Source organism: Nicotiana tabacum, chromosome 24, assembly GCF_000715075.1.
Source record: "Nicotiana tabacum cultivar K326 chromosome 24, ASM71507v2, whole genome shotgun sequence".
Lineage (NCBI taxonomy): Eukaryota > Viridiplantae > Streptophyta > Magnoliopsida > Solanales > Solanaceae > Nicotiana > Nicotiana tabacum.
Window position 1 is genome coordinate 71,793,148 of NC_134103.1, and position 14,677 is coordinate 71,807,824.

The 14,677-nt window shown below is 37.5% G+C and overlaps 1 pseudogene; it reads left to right on the forward strand.

Moving 5' to 3' along the window:
• The first annotated feature begins 446 nt into the window (after positions 1-446).
• On the forward strand, positions 447-1,074 carry LOC142177981 (agamous-like MADS-box protein AGL62; annotated as a pseudogene).
• The last annotated feature ends 13,603 nt before the right edge of the window (positions 1,075-14,677 follow it).

The following is a 14,677-nucleotide window of genomic DNA, read 5'->3' on the forward strand; positions in this document are numbered from 1 at the left end:
TTTTGAGAGGTTATTCACTCCTCTTGATTATCATCATTAACCTCACTACCTCCATTAGGAGCAACTAATAAAAGAGTTTGACAATTGCTAAATACAAATGCTCAAGCTGTAAGTATTGATTATGGGATATATTGAATAAATTATTGACTCATATGAGGAAAATAATTGTAATATATTGTTGACTTCTATGAGGAATATTGATTATTACATGATAATATGCCAACTAAGGTACATTCATTTCCCTTTATCCATGCATTAAGACGCTAAGATATTATAACTCCCAAATCAATACATAAATGAGTTATGTAAAAAAAACATAGTAGCAAAAACTTGATTAAACTCCAAACCCCCCTTTAAATAGTAGTACATGTTTACACTCAATCCACACAATTGGTCTCTTGCATTCTTTTGTAAGAACAACTGTCTTTGTTTTTATAGTTCTAGACATGGCAAAACATCCTAGCATGGGAAGGAAAAAGATAAAAATTGCAAAAATAGAGATGAAGAATCACCTCCAAGTTACCTTCTCCAAACGTCGTTCAGGACTTTTCAAGAAAGCTAGTGAACTATGTACACTGTGTGGAGTTGAAATCGCCATTATAGTTTTCTCCCCTGCAAAAAAAAGTTTACTCCTTTGGCCACCCTAATGTTGAGTCCATTATTGATAGGTTTCTTTCAAGAAATCCTCATCCAATAATCTCCAATCGACTTCATTTCGTCGAGGGTCAACTACATATCAATATCCTTGACCTCAACTTGAAACTCACTCAAATTCTTGCTCAGCTTGAAGTTGAGAAGAAAAAGGGAGAAACACTTGATCAAATGAGGAAAACTAGGCAAAATGAATATTGGTGGGAAGCCCCTATAAGTAAACTTGCTTTACATGAGCTTGAGTATTTAAAGGATTCAATGGAAGACTTGAACAAGAATGTAACCACTCATCAGAATAGTATTTGTTCCTCTTTCATTGCAAATGGTGTTGGGATTTTTGATAACTATGACATCAAGCCATTTATGGATGCATCAAATTACACTCATAACCATACCTTGGATTATGATCATGGATTCTTTTAATCTTTCCCCCCTTCTTTTATTTTGGTTAAGTTAATCTAGCCGGCACCTCACTGGTGGCCTTTGGTCTGAGTTTTTTGTTTATCAGTTTGTGTATTGCAATTAAGCAACAACAAGATGTTGGCTGATCTCAATAGACGTTTCATTATTAAATTATATTAATATAGCGTAATGTTTCTTCCGTATTCTAATTATAGGCAGTTACGTTTATAATTATCTTTTAGGTAATCTGACTATATAAAAATATTCGCTAACTACCAAATCAGTAAGTAACTAAATCGGCTCGGTGACCGAGGGCTTGCATGAAGGCGGCATTGTGACCATAGGCTTGGACGTCACATCAATATTTCTCTGTTTTTTTGAGGCCCGAGTGAAGGCATATATGTCGAACGGATATGCGATTGAAAAACATCCAGCCATTACTATAAAAGCTATTGGACATCAATGGTATCGGAGTGCACCTCTTCACGAGGCTGATTAAATTATAATAAAAATTTTAAGCCTGTTTAAGGCAGAGGGAATGAAGGGAACTGTAGGAGGCTGAAATGTTGTAGTGCACTAGCGCTAGCTAGTTAGCGCAACAACTTAGTGTCTTGTTTTCTAATTTTGCTAAAATTTGTTATTATAACAACTGACCAGCTTGAGATAATTAGTCAGAACCCTAAAGAGGAGTAATAATAATCTCCCTTGTCATTTGCTATGAACACTGCTTGTCCTTGCTAATAAGTTGTTGCAGATGCCGAGCATGCTTCTTTCCTGCTTCTTTGCTGATCGATGAAGGCTTATTAGCAACTTCCGTTGTAGCTTTCCGTTTTGCTCCAGAGGAAATCGTGTCAGGCTTAGCCTGCAACAACGCCAAAAGAAGCACTTCTCAAAAATTATTTCCTACCTCATAATGATACAAACAGGTTTTAAATGGATACATTATTATTCTTCCTGATCCTTTAATTAATAGCTTCTCAAAAGAATAGTTTAAGTCATGATAATTAAATCCTTTCATGTAGAAGTAATGCAACATCAATCACAACAATATAAATTCAATTATGGTCCTGTTAGCTTAAATAACTTATGTCCAGAATATTAGTATCCTCTGTATTCTACAACATGGCAAGCAAAAATTCAGCAGAAAGCAGTTAAGTGAAATATTACACTCCACAAGTACTTTGTTAAATTCTAAATAGCATTCTGGTTAACTAAAATAGACAACAAAAACCCCTGGGAAGTGACTAATGCGGACGGAATACCTAAAGGAAGAAAATCAGGAAACCTAGGCATGTTTTCAAGAATCAAAACAGAGAGTAATACTTTCTCCATTACAACTTATATTAGTCCCTATACACGCTATATCCCTTAACTATGGAGAAACCAATTACTACATGTTAAGAAAGAGGAGATTGAGAGTCAAGCTTTTCCAAGAAATTACATTCAGCAGAAAATGTTCTAACACACATATAGAGGAGAAGTTTATCAAAAAAGCTTAAAACAATAACTCCTACTAAAGTGTTGGAGAGATGTCACTCGAAGAGCTAACAAAGAAATTGAAGAGCATTTATCAATATAATACAGTGATAACATTTGCTTGAAAAGTTGAGTATACTTCTCTAAAGACAGGCTAGGCTCTATAGGATCAGCATAAGCAGCTTAGTGCTTCGACAACTAAAGAAGACAAATAAGGAATGTCGCTATGTATATAAAGCTAATGGCTGGTGTACTCAAACAAGGTGGCCTACTTCAGATGAACCCACAGATGAAAATCAAAGCCCAAAATAGTTGCATCTGCCAATTATAATCTAATTTTCCCGACATATAGAAGACCAATATCAGGAATAACTAGTTGAAAGGCCCCTTGTCTAACATCCATATTGAAAAAAGATATTTCAATGCGTTCAACGTGTTAATCACTTAGATGAGCCTCAAACAATGTTGAACATTAAATAAGGTATTTCGTAATTAGCACCAAAATTCTGAAGATTCTTTGAGATCACGTGGATAATTCCGGCCATGAGCTAATAGGACTCGATGAACATTTATCAACATTATGAGTAAAAGGGTAAGCAGTATGAAAATAAAGACTCCATGGGAAGGAAGTGTGGATTTTTCTAAGAAACACTAAACACTTTGTATAAGTTAGATGAAAGTATATAGAAAATAGATTACATATGTATCAACTTAACTTGCAGCATATTTTGAACTAATAAAGCACAAACTCGCACATTCTAACTCCCACTTTGTCCATTCAACGAAACAGAGAAAATCAATTAACTATGTCTGTAACACTAAGAAAGTCACTCAACCATATTTCTCAAACTTGCCCTTTAATTTATCAACCATTTTTTTTTACTTTTCTAATATTACGATACTTTTCTCTTTTTAACATATATTATGGACTAACTTATAGAATAAATAAATCTTATTTATAAAGTATAAAGTATACTGGACCAGTACGAAAAAGACTACGAACCATATCTTAGCTTAATTCATGTTCTAATGAGGGCTGCAATTGCGAAATCTCCACCTTTGCACTTGTAACGTCCCGGCCGGTCGTTTTGAGTATTATAAATTTGTTCCCCAATTTACTACTCAATTTATGCGTTATAATTAATTTATCAATTATCGGGTTAGTTGGTTCGGGTCCAGAAGGATTTCGGAGTGAAATGAGACACTTAGTCTCATAATTCAAAACTTAAGTTGGAAAAGTTAATCGGATATTGATTTATGGGTAAACGACCTCATAATTTAATTCTGATGATTCCAATAGCCCAGTATGGCGATTTTGGACTTAGGAGCGTGTCCGAAATTTTTTTTGGAGGTCCGTAGTAGAATTAAACTTGAAATACCGAAAGTTGAGTGGAAAGATTGACCGGGGGTTGAATTTTTGATATCAAGGTTGGAATCCGATTCTGGAAATTGGAATAACTTCGTTATATTATTTATGACTTGTGTGCAAAATTTGAAGTCATTCCGGATGGATTTAATATATTTCGGTACAAGATATAAAATTTAAAAGTTCAAAGTTCATTAGGCTTGAATTGAGGTGTGATTCGTTGTTTTAGCATTGTTTGATGTGATTTGAGGTTTCGACTAAGTTCGTATGATGTTTAAGACTTGTTGGTATGATTTGACGGGCCCTGAGGGACTTGGGTGAATTTGTTTTTGGAACATCATTGGTTGAGAGACTTGGTAAGGTTAAGAAATTTGAGAGTTTGACCATGGTCAATATCGGGTCAAGATGACCTCTTTTCAGTGTTTTGAGTACGTGAGCAGGTTCGTAGCGTGTTTTATGATTGAAAATCATATATGGTTTGTGTCGGGGAGGTTAACGGATCAAAATTTAGACTTAAACAGCCGAAGGCCGAAGACCGAAGGCAGAAAACCGAAGGCCGAAGGCAGAAAACCGAAGGCCGAAGACCGAAAACCGAAGGGCGAGGGCTTAGACAGAACTGTAAGTTATAAAGCAGGGGACTTTGTCCCATTTTCTATTTTCGTCAAATTGGAGCTTGTGGAAAGGCGATTTTTAAGAGAAAACATCGGGATAAGTATTCTTAACTCAATTATGGTTAGATTACCCAAATCCATCATTTGATTTCATCCTTTAATTAGTGTTTTGAGATTGAAATTTAAAAAATTTTAGAAATCTCATGGAAAAGAATTTTTGAGATTTTGGTGTCAACTCGGTGTCGGATTTGAGTGAAACTTATATGGTTGGAATCGTAATTGAATGGGTTGTCGGATTTTGAGAGTTTCGCCAGATTCCAAGATGTGGGCCCCACGAGCGATTTTTGAGCTAAAATTCGGATTTTTATGGACAAATTAGCATTTTCTTATGGAATTAATTTCAATAAAGTTTATTGACTGAATCGAATTAATTGTTGCTAGATTCGAGGCGTTAGGAGGCCAATTCACGAGGCAAAGGCTTAGCAGAATAAGAATTTGACGGTTTGAGGTAAGTAGCAGTTATAAATCTGGTCCTAAGGGTATGAAACCCCGGATTTTGTGCCATGTGATTATTTTGGAGGTGACTCACATGCTAGGTGACGGGCGTGTGGGCGTGCACCGAGGGGATTGTGACGTGGTCCGTCCCGTGAAAATTGTAAAGTTGAATAACTAGTAGTTAGTTATGTGCTCTCTATGTGTTGTGGAAATTTGACTATAAGTCATGTTAGAAACCATGTTTAGGCTATATGTTGGTACTGTTGTGACCCACATAAGTCATGTATATGTTGAATTATCTGCTAAATTATTGTTTTGTACTCAGTCACAGTTCACTTATTTATTTTATCTCGGTCTCTATTGCTCATTATTGATGCATCATATTATTGTTGTTTGGGCTGATTATCATGACTATTGAGAGCCCGAGAGACAAGAGAGATTTATGGTTGAGTGAGGCCGAGGGCCTTATTGTGAGATATTATACTATAGCATGTGAGTTGTCCGTGTGGATCCTTATATTATACTAAAGCACGTGAGTTGTCCGTGCACCATGTGAGTTGTCCGTGCAGATCCAGATACTTATACTATGGCACGTGAGTTGTCCATACAGCATGTGAGTTGTCTGTGCAGATTATAGCTCTTGGGTTGTAGGAGCCCCTCATGAGTCTGTACACCCCCAGTGAGCGCAAATACCCATTGAGTGTGAGTGCTGAGGGCTAAGGGCTGAGAGCCTAGTGGTTGAGTTGTTGTGACGAGTTGAGTAACTGTTGCCCTGATAGGCTGTACTTGCTTTTCATTTGTTGTTGCACTTAGTTACTATCTGTTGTGAAATTCTCTGAAAGATTTTTATATCCGGATTACATGAACTTGGACTGTATAAAACTGGTTTGATTTAAACTGCTGGATTTGGAAGCATGTCTATTCTTTGCTGAAATTACTAAAAGTGAACTATAACTGTGTAGCTCGTCACTATCTTCAGTTCCTTATTTATTATTGTTACTTGGTGAGTTGGTTGTACTCATACTACACCCTGTACTTCGTGTGCAGATTCAGGTATTTTCGGATATAGTGGGTGTTGATTCTTTCGCACGGTTGACTTTTCAGAGATTCAGAGGTAGCTGTCGTATTTCGTAGACCTTGCCTCTCCTTCCCTATCTTCTTATTTACTGTATTTAGTCTCAAACTATTATAGACCATATTTCCATACTTGTATTCATATTAGATGCTCATGTACTCAGTGACACCAGGTTTTGGGACTGTTTATATATGTATTTATGAATTTTCTTCCGCTGAATTTAATCATTTTGTTTTTTTTAAACATAAAAGATATGGGAGTTTATTAAGATTATCGGCTTGCCTAGTATTGAGACAGGCGTCATCACGACAGGTGAGATTTTGGGTCGTGACAAGATGGTATCAGAGCTCTAGGTTACATAAGTCTCATGAGTCATGAGTAAGTTTAGTAGAGTCTTGCGGATCGGTATGGAGACATCTGTACTTTTCTTTGAGAGGCTGCCGAACCCTTAGAAAAATTTCACTTTCTTGTATTCTATCGTGCGGAATTGATTCAACTTGAAACATAACTCTTTAAATTTATTCCACGTATACGTGTGCGCATTTGAGCGCTCGGTATCAGTTGTGTATCGCTGGCTTGTGATTCCATGAACGAGTTTCAAGATGAGTATTCTGTGTTTTGTTGATGGGCCAGTCTGGAGGACTTGAGGCCGGGGTTAGACCGCATCTTAGGCTCGGTAATATCGGTTGTGAGAACTTGTACATTTGGACCCCTATATCAGGTAATATCCCCACAAGTAGGATTTATGGCTCGATGAGCGATTGAATGGCTATATGGTAATATGATGTGACTGCGGGATGTGTTCAGATGGGTTGAATGTGACGAATAAAGTTTGCTTATGACTCAAGAGTTTGCTATTGGGTACTTGATTTCTGTCTTGATTTGACATATAGTCTCGAGTTGTGAGTGTATTGAAGGATCTTTCACGTTGTTAACTTGTGGGGCAAATTAAATTCCCATGTCGTGTCAATGAGTTTGGACTCAACAAGAGTAAGTGATTGTGTAGTAATTGTGGTTGCGAATGTGTATTTCTAATGTTGATGGCTCGAGAAAGATGATATTCGAAAAGGCTTAGAGTCGGTAATATTTTATTGGTTCAGGTGCGACAGAGATGCATTTTGATTTGATGCAACAGTTGGGCAGCAAAGTGTGAGGGAAGACATGACGGGAAGTGTTTCGCGGTGGTTGAAGTACTAGCAGGTTAAGTAGGAGAAGTAGAGGTTGAAAAGTTGCTTAAAGGAGATGGTTTTACCGAAGTAAGAGTGGCATATTAGCATATGAATTCTGTGGTAGGGTAGTCGCGTGCCTTGAGAAAGTGTAGAACGGTTTGGAATCGTGATAGAATGTGATTTGGCCTATAGACTTTATCTGGAGTGATAGTTACTGTATGGAGAAAAATTAAATATGGCAGGAAGGAGTTTGCTTGAAATGAAGAGGGATGTGAAGAATTGATCATCGTTTCAGGAGCAATATGACTTGAGTTCGGAAGGTATTGTTGAATTTTCAGTTGATGTCAATAGGGAAAGTGCAGACTTATACAAATGGTGGGCGAGCATGAGCTCAGGAGAATTTACTGATTATGTAGTCGTTGCACCTAGTGCAACATCGTTGGAAGATGTCGGCAAGGAATTCCACATGTGGGTTATCTCCTATGAGCAGTTAGCGGTGGCGTGATGTTGATGAAGTTTCTACGAGGAATATTACTTGCTACCCGGGGAGAGGTCGAGTGTGTGACTGTGGCTGGTGATTCAGAATGTTCATGAAAAGCTTAACAAAAAGATTTCGAGAAGTCTGGCGGGTTAACGGTGCGAGATCTTGGTAATTGAGAAGGAGAAATCCTTGTGGGTTCTAATTTTATATAATTACAGCTTAAAGCTAAGTGGGGGAGCCTGCTATTGACAATTTGATTTCATGGTTATGTGTTAAATTTTAGTTTTGGTCAGAGACATACTTGTGGATCAGTTATGACTTGCAGAGATGGAGATCGAGGATGACTCGAGTAAGAAAATTCCTGAATACGGGTTATATGGCAGTTTATAGAAATACGGAAATCATGGAATGATTAAATTGTTATTTTGAATAACGTAGTACGCACGAAGTATGAATTTGATTGGTGGTGTTAAGGCAGGGTTACTTCTTTGGGGGTTGTTGTGCTAATGGGGCTTGTGCCTTTCGGCCTGTTTGGGCGGTGCAATTTAGATTTGAGAAAAATGGGTGACTCCTCAGAAAATTCTAATGGGTTTAAGAATTATATATAGCAATTGAGAATGTTTCCGGACTTGTGTATGGTTAAAATCTGAGATTTTCATTTGAAGGTGTCGGGACTTGTGGTAATTTTGTATGACTATGGATTCTACATTTCAGTATAAGAAAGGAAAGAGGAACAATTTTAAATTCACATAAGGTCTTTTCAGAGTGAGTGTTACGGTTGTGGTATTTATAGGGATAATTATGATGTGGTGAGACTCTATAGATGTTTTGGTGGCAATATTCTTGGGTTTTGGTGACCTACGTGGTTTGGTCGAGTTAGAGGAATTTAGTTCTAATAGCTTGGTTATGTGCAGATGGATTTCAAAGTGTTCTTGATGGTTTCTACCATGGTTTGAACTGGATATTTTCTACTGGTGTAGGAAACGTGTTGTGTATTGTGATTTCCTCCTAGAAGGAAGTAAGAGGAAGGTTTCTAACTAACCGGGTATGTAAATTGCTGGTGACTCAGAGTTGATAATGGAATTCTTGTGCTTGTCACATGATGTCATAATAGATGTGGTGTGTTGTGTGGGATTAGGATTTACATGTACAAGGTGACAGTTCTGTCTTGAAGAGAAGGTAACGAATGTTGGACATCATGGTCAGTTTTAGATATTTCGATGAATGTTATAATTGCTCGGTAATTCCTGAGAAGGGTGTACATTTCAGAAGGCGCGTTGTGTTTTGACTTACAGATGTTCATCGGTATTGTAGTACTCACCTGGTTGATAGACTGCTGATATTCAAATTATTGCTATCTGGCATGGAAGAATTATTAAAGTATTCCTCATGGGATTATCGTGAATAAACGATGTGTTAGTCATTTTAGTGCTGGAGTTGGGATCAGTTAAGGTGATTCATGTGTTCGATGAATTTGGAGACTGGGAGTTCTCAGAAGTATATTATTTTGGGGTTGCGACCTATTTGAGGTGACTATTTTATTTAAAACTCGGTGGAGGCACTAGTTGCGTTAATTATTTGTGATAGCTATGCGCTATGTGTGCGCATATATGTGAGGTTTGAGCCCATGTGCGGGCATTAGAGCAAGTATTCATACTCGGAAGAATGCTTGGGCTATTAATATGCCTAGAGTTGACTGTTAAGTGTAAAGTTATAATGTTTTCCGTATTCATACCTTTATTGAGAACTATCTGGGCTACACTCGAGGTTACAAAGAAGATGATTCCCTAAATAAATGGGATAGTTACTAATTCTGTGTGAAAAATTGCCGATTTGAAGTGTGATAGTAGACTTTGCACATGCTTACACTATGGCGTGCTATTTATACCAGTCTAGGAGCATGAGAATCTTATTTCATTATCATATACAAGTGTACTTGTTTAATTTCTCTTGTATGATATGCTGGGACTGGAGGCCTGTGACCATGCCGGGTGATTCATATTATTGGCACGTGAGTTATCCGTGCCGTGTGTGGGAATTCTATTTCTATAATAATTTATCTGATCTATTAATTTCCTTTCTCTACAATTGTACACATGCACCTACGGTTATCCTCTTCACGAAATTTGAGGAGTTGGCTGTAACATTGTGGTTGTGGTGATGCTTGTTGAACTTGCAATACGGTTCTCTTCCTTGATATATCTCCCATATTTGGGTACACGGATTGCGTAGTTGTGGCTTGAGTTATATTGATGTGGCGTGTCTGTGGGATAGTTGTGTATAATAAAATAAGTCATTGGACCTAGAATGGGTACTATCAGGTTTGATTATTGTATATTCGGGAGGATAATATTGAAAGTCAGCTTAGGAGAGGATTGCGGTTTTGGTTGGGGCGAGAGAGCTCCATGGCTAGTTGATCTAATGAGTGGTTATGAGTTTTTGATTGTTTTTTTTCATCTTTGGCAGTGTACGAAGGTTTTGGAATGAGGTTCTATTGAATGTGGGGTTTTATACTAGTACTTGATTGATTTTGAGTAGTTACTGTGATAAAAAATGGTGCTACGAGTATGTGAGTTGTGTAGTATGTTATGTGATTATATATGAGATTATGGTTATGGATGGATACAGCTTGTTCAGGCTTATACAATGTGTAGATGTGAGATTCGGGTTTTGAAAAGAATTCTGGATGTTAGAAATTTGGCTCCAAGGTTTTTTGGGCTAAGGTTAAATTAAGGATTTTCAGTTGTATTGTGTTGTCAGGCCTATGTGGAATAGGGTGACGTGCGATCACCATCGGGTACGTGCATGGAAAGATAGAATAGTGATGTGGTGGCTTAGAAACAACTCCTGGCTCGTTCGAGGACGAACATATGTTTAAGTGGGGGAGAATGTAACGACCCGACCAGTCGTTTTGAGTATTATAACCCCGTTCGCCAATTTACTACTCAATGTATGCCTTACAATTAACTTATAGACTTATCGAGTTAGTTGATTCGGGTCCGGAAGGATTTCGGAGTGAAATGAGACACTTAGTCTCATAATTAAAAACTTAAGTTGAAAAAGTTGACCGGATATTGACTTATGTGTAAACGACCTCGTAATTTAATTCGATGATTCCAATAGCTCCGTATGGTGATTTTGGACTTAGGATCATGTCCAAAAAAAATTTTGGAGGTCCATAGTAGAATTAGGCTTGAAATGCCGAAAGTTGAATTTTTGGAAAGTTTGACCGGAGGTTGACTTTTTGATATCGAGGTCGGAATCTGATTCTGGAAATTTGAATAGCTTCGTTATGTAATTTATGACTTGTGTGCAAAATTTGAAGTCATTCCGGATTGATTTGATGTATTTCGGTACAAGATATAGAATTTGAAAGTTCAAAGTTCATTAGGCTTGAATTGAGGTGCGATTTGTGGCTTTAGCATTGTTTGATGTGATTCGAGGCTTCGATTAAGTTCGTATGATGTTTTAGGACTTGTTAGTATGATTTGACGGGTCCCGAGGGGCTTGGATGTATTCCTTTTTTGGAACATCATTGGTTGAGAGACTAGTAAGGTTACGAAATTTGGGAGTTTGACCATAGTCAATATAGGGTCAAGATGGTCTCTTTTTAGTGTTTTGAGTGCGCGAGCAGGTCCGTAGCGTATTTTATGATTGAAATTCATATATTGTTTGTGTCGGGGAGGTTAACGGATCAAAATTAGGACTTAAACAGCCGAAGGCCGAAGACCGAAGGTAAAAAATGGAAGGCCGGAGGCCGAAGACCGAAGGCAGAAAACCGAAGGCTGAGGGCCTGGACAGAGCTGTAAGTTCTAAAGCAGGGGACTTTGTCCCATTTTTTATTTTTGTCAAATTGGAGCTTGGAGAGGCGATTTTTGGGGAATTTTCAGAGAAAATATCGGGGTAAGTGTTCTTAACTCAATTATGGTTAGATTACCTGAATCCATCATTTGTTTTCACCTTTTAATTACTATTTTAAGATTGAAATTTGGAAAAATTTTAGAAATCTCATAGAAACGAATTTTTGGGATTTCGGTGTCGGATTTGAGTGAAACTGGTATGGTTGGAATTGTAATTGAATGGGTTGTCGGATTTTGGGAGTTTTGCCGGATTCCGAGACGTGGGCCCCACAAGCGATTTTTGAGCTAAAATTCGGATTTTTATGAAAAAATTAGCGTTTTCTTATGGAATTAATTCTAATAAATTTTATTGACTGAATCGAATTATTTGTTGCTAGATTCGAGGCTTTTGGAGGCCAATTCACGAGGCAAAGGCTTAGCGTAATAAGAGTTTCACGGTTTGAGGTAAGTAACAGTTATAAATCTGGTCCTAAGGGTGTGAAACCCCGTATTTTGTGCCTTGTGATTATTTTGGAGGTGACGTAAATACTAGGTGACAGGCGTGTGGGTGTGCACTGAGGGGATTGTGACATGGTCCGTCTCGTAGAAATTGTAAAGTTGGATAATTTGTTGTTAGCTATGTGCTCTCTATGTGTTGTGGAAATTTGACTATAAGTCATGTTAGAAACCATGTTTAGGCTATATGTTGGTACTGTTGGGACCCACAAAGATCATGTACATGTTGAATTATCGGCTAAATTGTTATTTTATACTCAGTCACAGTTCACTTATTTATTTTATCTCAGTCTCTATTGTTCATTATTGATGCTTCATATTATTGTTGGTTGGGCTGATTATCATGACTGTTGAGAGCCCGAGAGACAGGAGAGATTTATGACTGAGTGAGGCCGAGGGCCTGATTGTGAGATGTTATACTATAGCACGTGAGTTGTCTGTGCATCACGTGAGTTGTCCGTGTGAATCCTTATATTATACTATAACACGTGAGTTGTCCGTGCGGATCCTTATATTATACTATAGCACGTGAGTTGTCCGTGTAGCACGTGAGTTTTCCATGCAGATTATAGCGCTTGGGCTGTAAGAGCCCTTCATGAGTCTGCACACCCCCATTAAGCACGAATACCCATTGAGTATGAGTGCTGAGGGCTGAGAGCCAAGTGGTTGAGCTGTTGTAACGAGTTGAGTGACTGTTACCCTGTGAGGTTGTACTTGCTTTTCATTTGTTGTTGCACTTAGTTGCTATCTATCATTGTTGTGAAATTCTATGAAAGATTTTATATCCGGATTACATGAACTTGGACTGTATAAAACTGGTTTGATTTAAACTGCTGGATTTGGAAGCATGTCTATTCTTTGCTAGAACTACTGAAAGTGAACTATAACTGTGTAGCTCATCACTATCTTCAGTTACTTATTTATTATTGTTACTTGCTGAGTTGGTTGTACTCATACTACACCCTGCACTTCGTGTGCAGATCCAGGTGTTCCCGGATATAGCAGGTGTTGATTCTTTCGCACGGTTGACTTTTCGGAGATTCAGAGGTAGGTGTCGTGTTTCGCAGACCTTACCTCTCCTTCCCCATCTTCTTATTTGCTGCATTTAGTCTCAAACTATTATGGATAGTATTTCCAGACTTGTATTCATATTAGATGCTCATGTACTCAGTGACACCGGGTTTTGGGAGTGTTTATATATCTATTTGTGAATTTTCTTCCGCTGAATTTAATCATTTTTTTTAAACATAAAATATATGGGAGTTTATTGAAATTGTCGGCTTGCCTAGTATTGAGATAGGCGCCATCATGACCGGTGAGATTTTGTGTCGTGACAGCACTCTGGTTCTTTGGAACAAGAACAGGTTTCAATGCTGAAACGTTGGGTTCCACAGCACGGTGCTTAAAAGGCACAACATCTGAAGTTTGTTCCATGTAGGGGTGGCATGTAGGCCGGGCCCGCTCCTAAGTGTGCTTCGCGGGTCCGGTCCTAAGCGGTCCCGGACTTTGCGAGCTTCTTGTTGGAACCGGCCCGGGACCGAGACCACGAACTAACGGTCCCAGGTTAAGTGGGCCGGTCCCGGGCCTAAGTGGGCCCAACAGATACTTTCTATTTTTAAATTTTTTTTATACAAGTTAGAAAAAAATTATAGTATAGTGTGTGTGTATATATATATATATATATATATATCTTAAGATGTATATATAGTATATCTTAAGATGTATACTATCGAATTGTATATATAGTATAGTGTGTGTGTGTATATATATATATATCTTAAGATGTATATATAGTATATAAATCGAATATAGCTTATATATCTTAAGATGTATACATCTTAAGATATATAAGCTATATTCGATTTATATACTATATATACATCTTAAGATATATATATATATATATATATATATATATATATATATATATATATATATATATATATATATATATATAGAGAGAGAGAGAGAGAGTATAGTATAGTATATACTATATTATACTATATATACAGCTTAAGATATATAAAAAGACAAAAATATTTTAAAGAGATATTCAAAGCAATGCGTTATAATTTTATTATAGCATTAAAAAATCATGGGCAATATCTTTCTTAGTCTTCCTCCCCCTATGGAATGAGCACAACAAGGTGCTAATACCACCATTGAGAAGAAAAAGAAACTAATCAAGATGTGCCAAAATACAAGTTACATATTAATTTACATGGTATCTCTTACAAATTTCATAAATCCTTCAAGGTCCGGAGGAATTTCCGTTGGTGGTGGCGGAAATGAAGCTTGGTCATCACCGCTTCCAGGCGAAGCATCATCCTCCGCAAGTTCAACTAGTATTTCTTCGTAAGCTTCGTCTACCTATGGTTGTGATTCAGCAAGTCCAAAATTTCTTCTTTCCGAACGGATCCAATCTCTGAAAAGTAATGATTTTTCCAAGCTCTCTCTCATAGACGCTCTATAATCACCGAGTTGAAGTCTAGCTTGACTGAAAGCGCTCTCTGATGCCACTGTTGAAGCTTGAATAGTTAAAATGTCTCGGGCCATCCTTGAAAGAATCGGAAAGTGTTTTTCTTTGTCCTTCCAC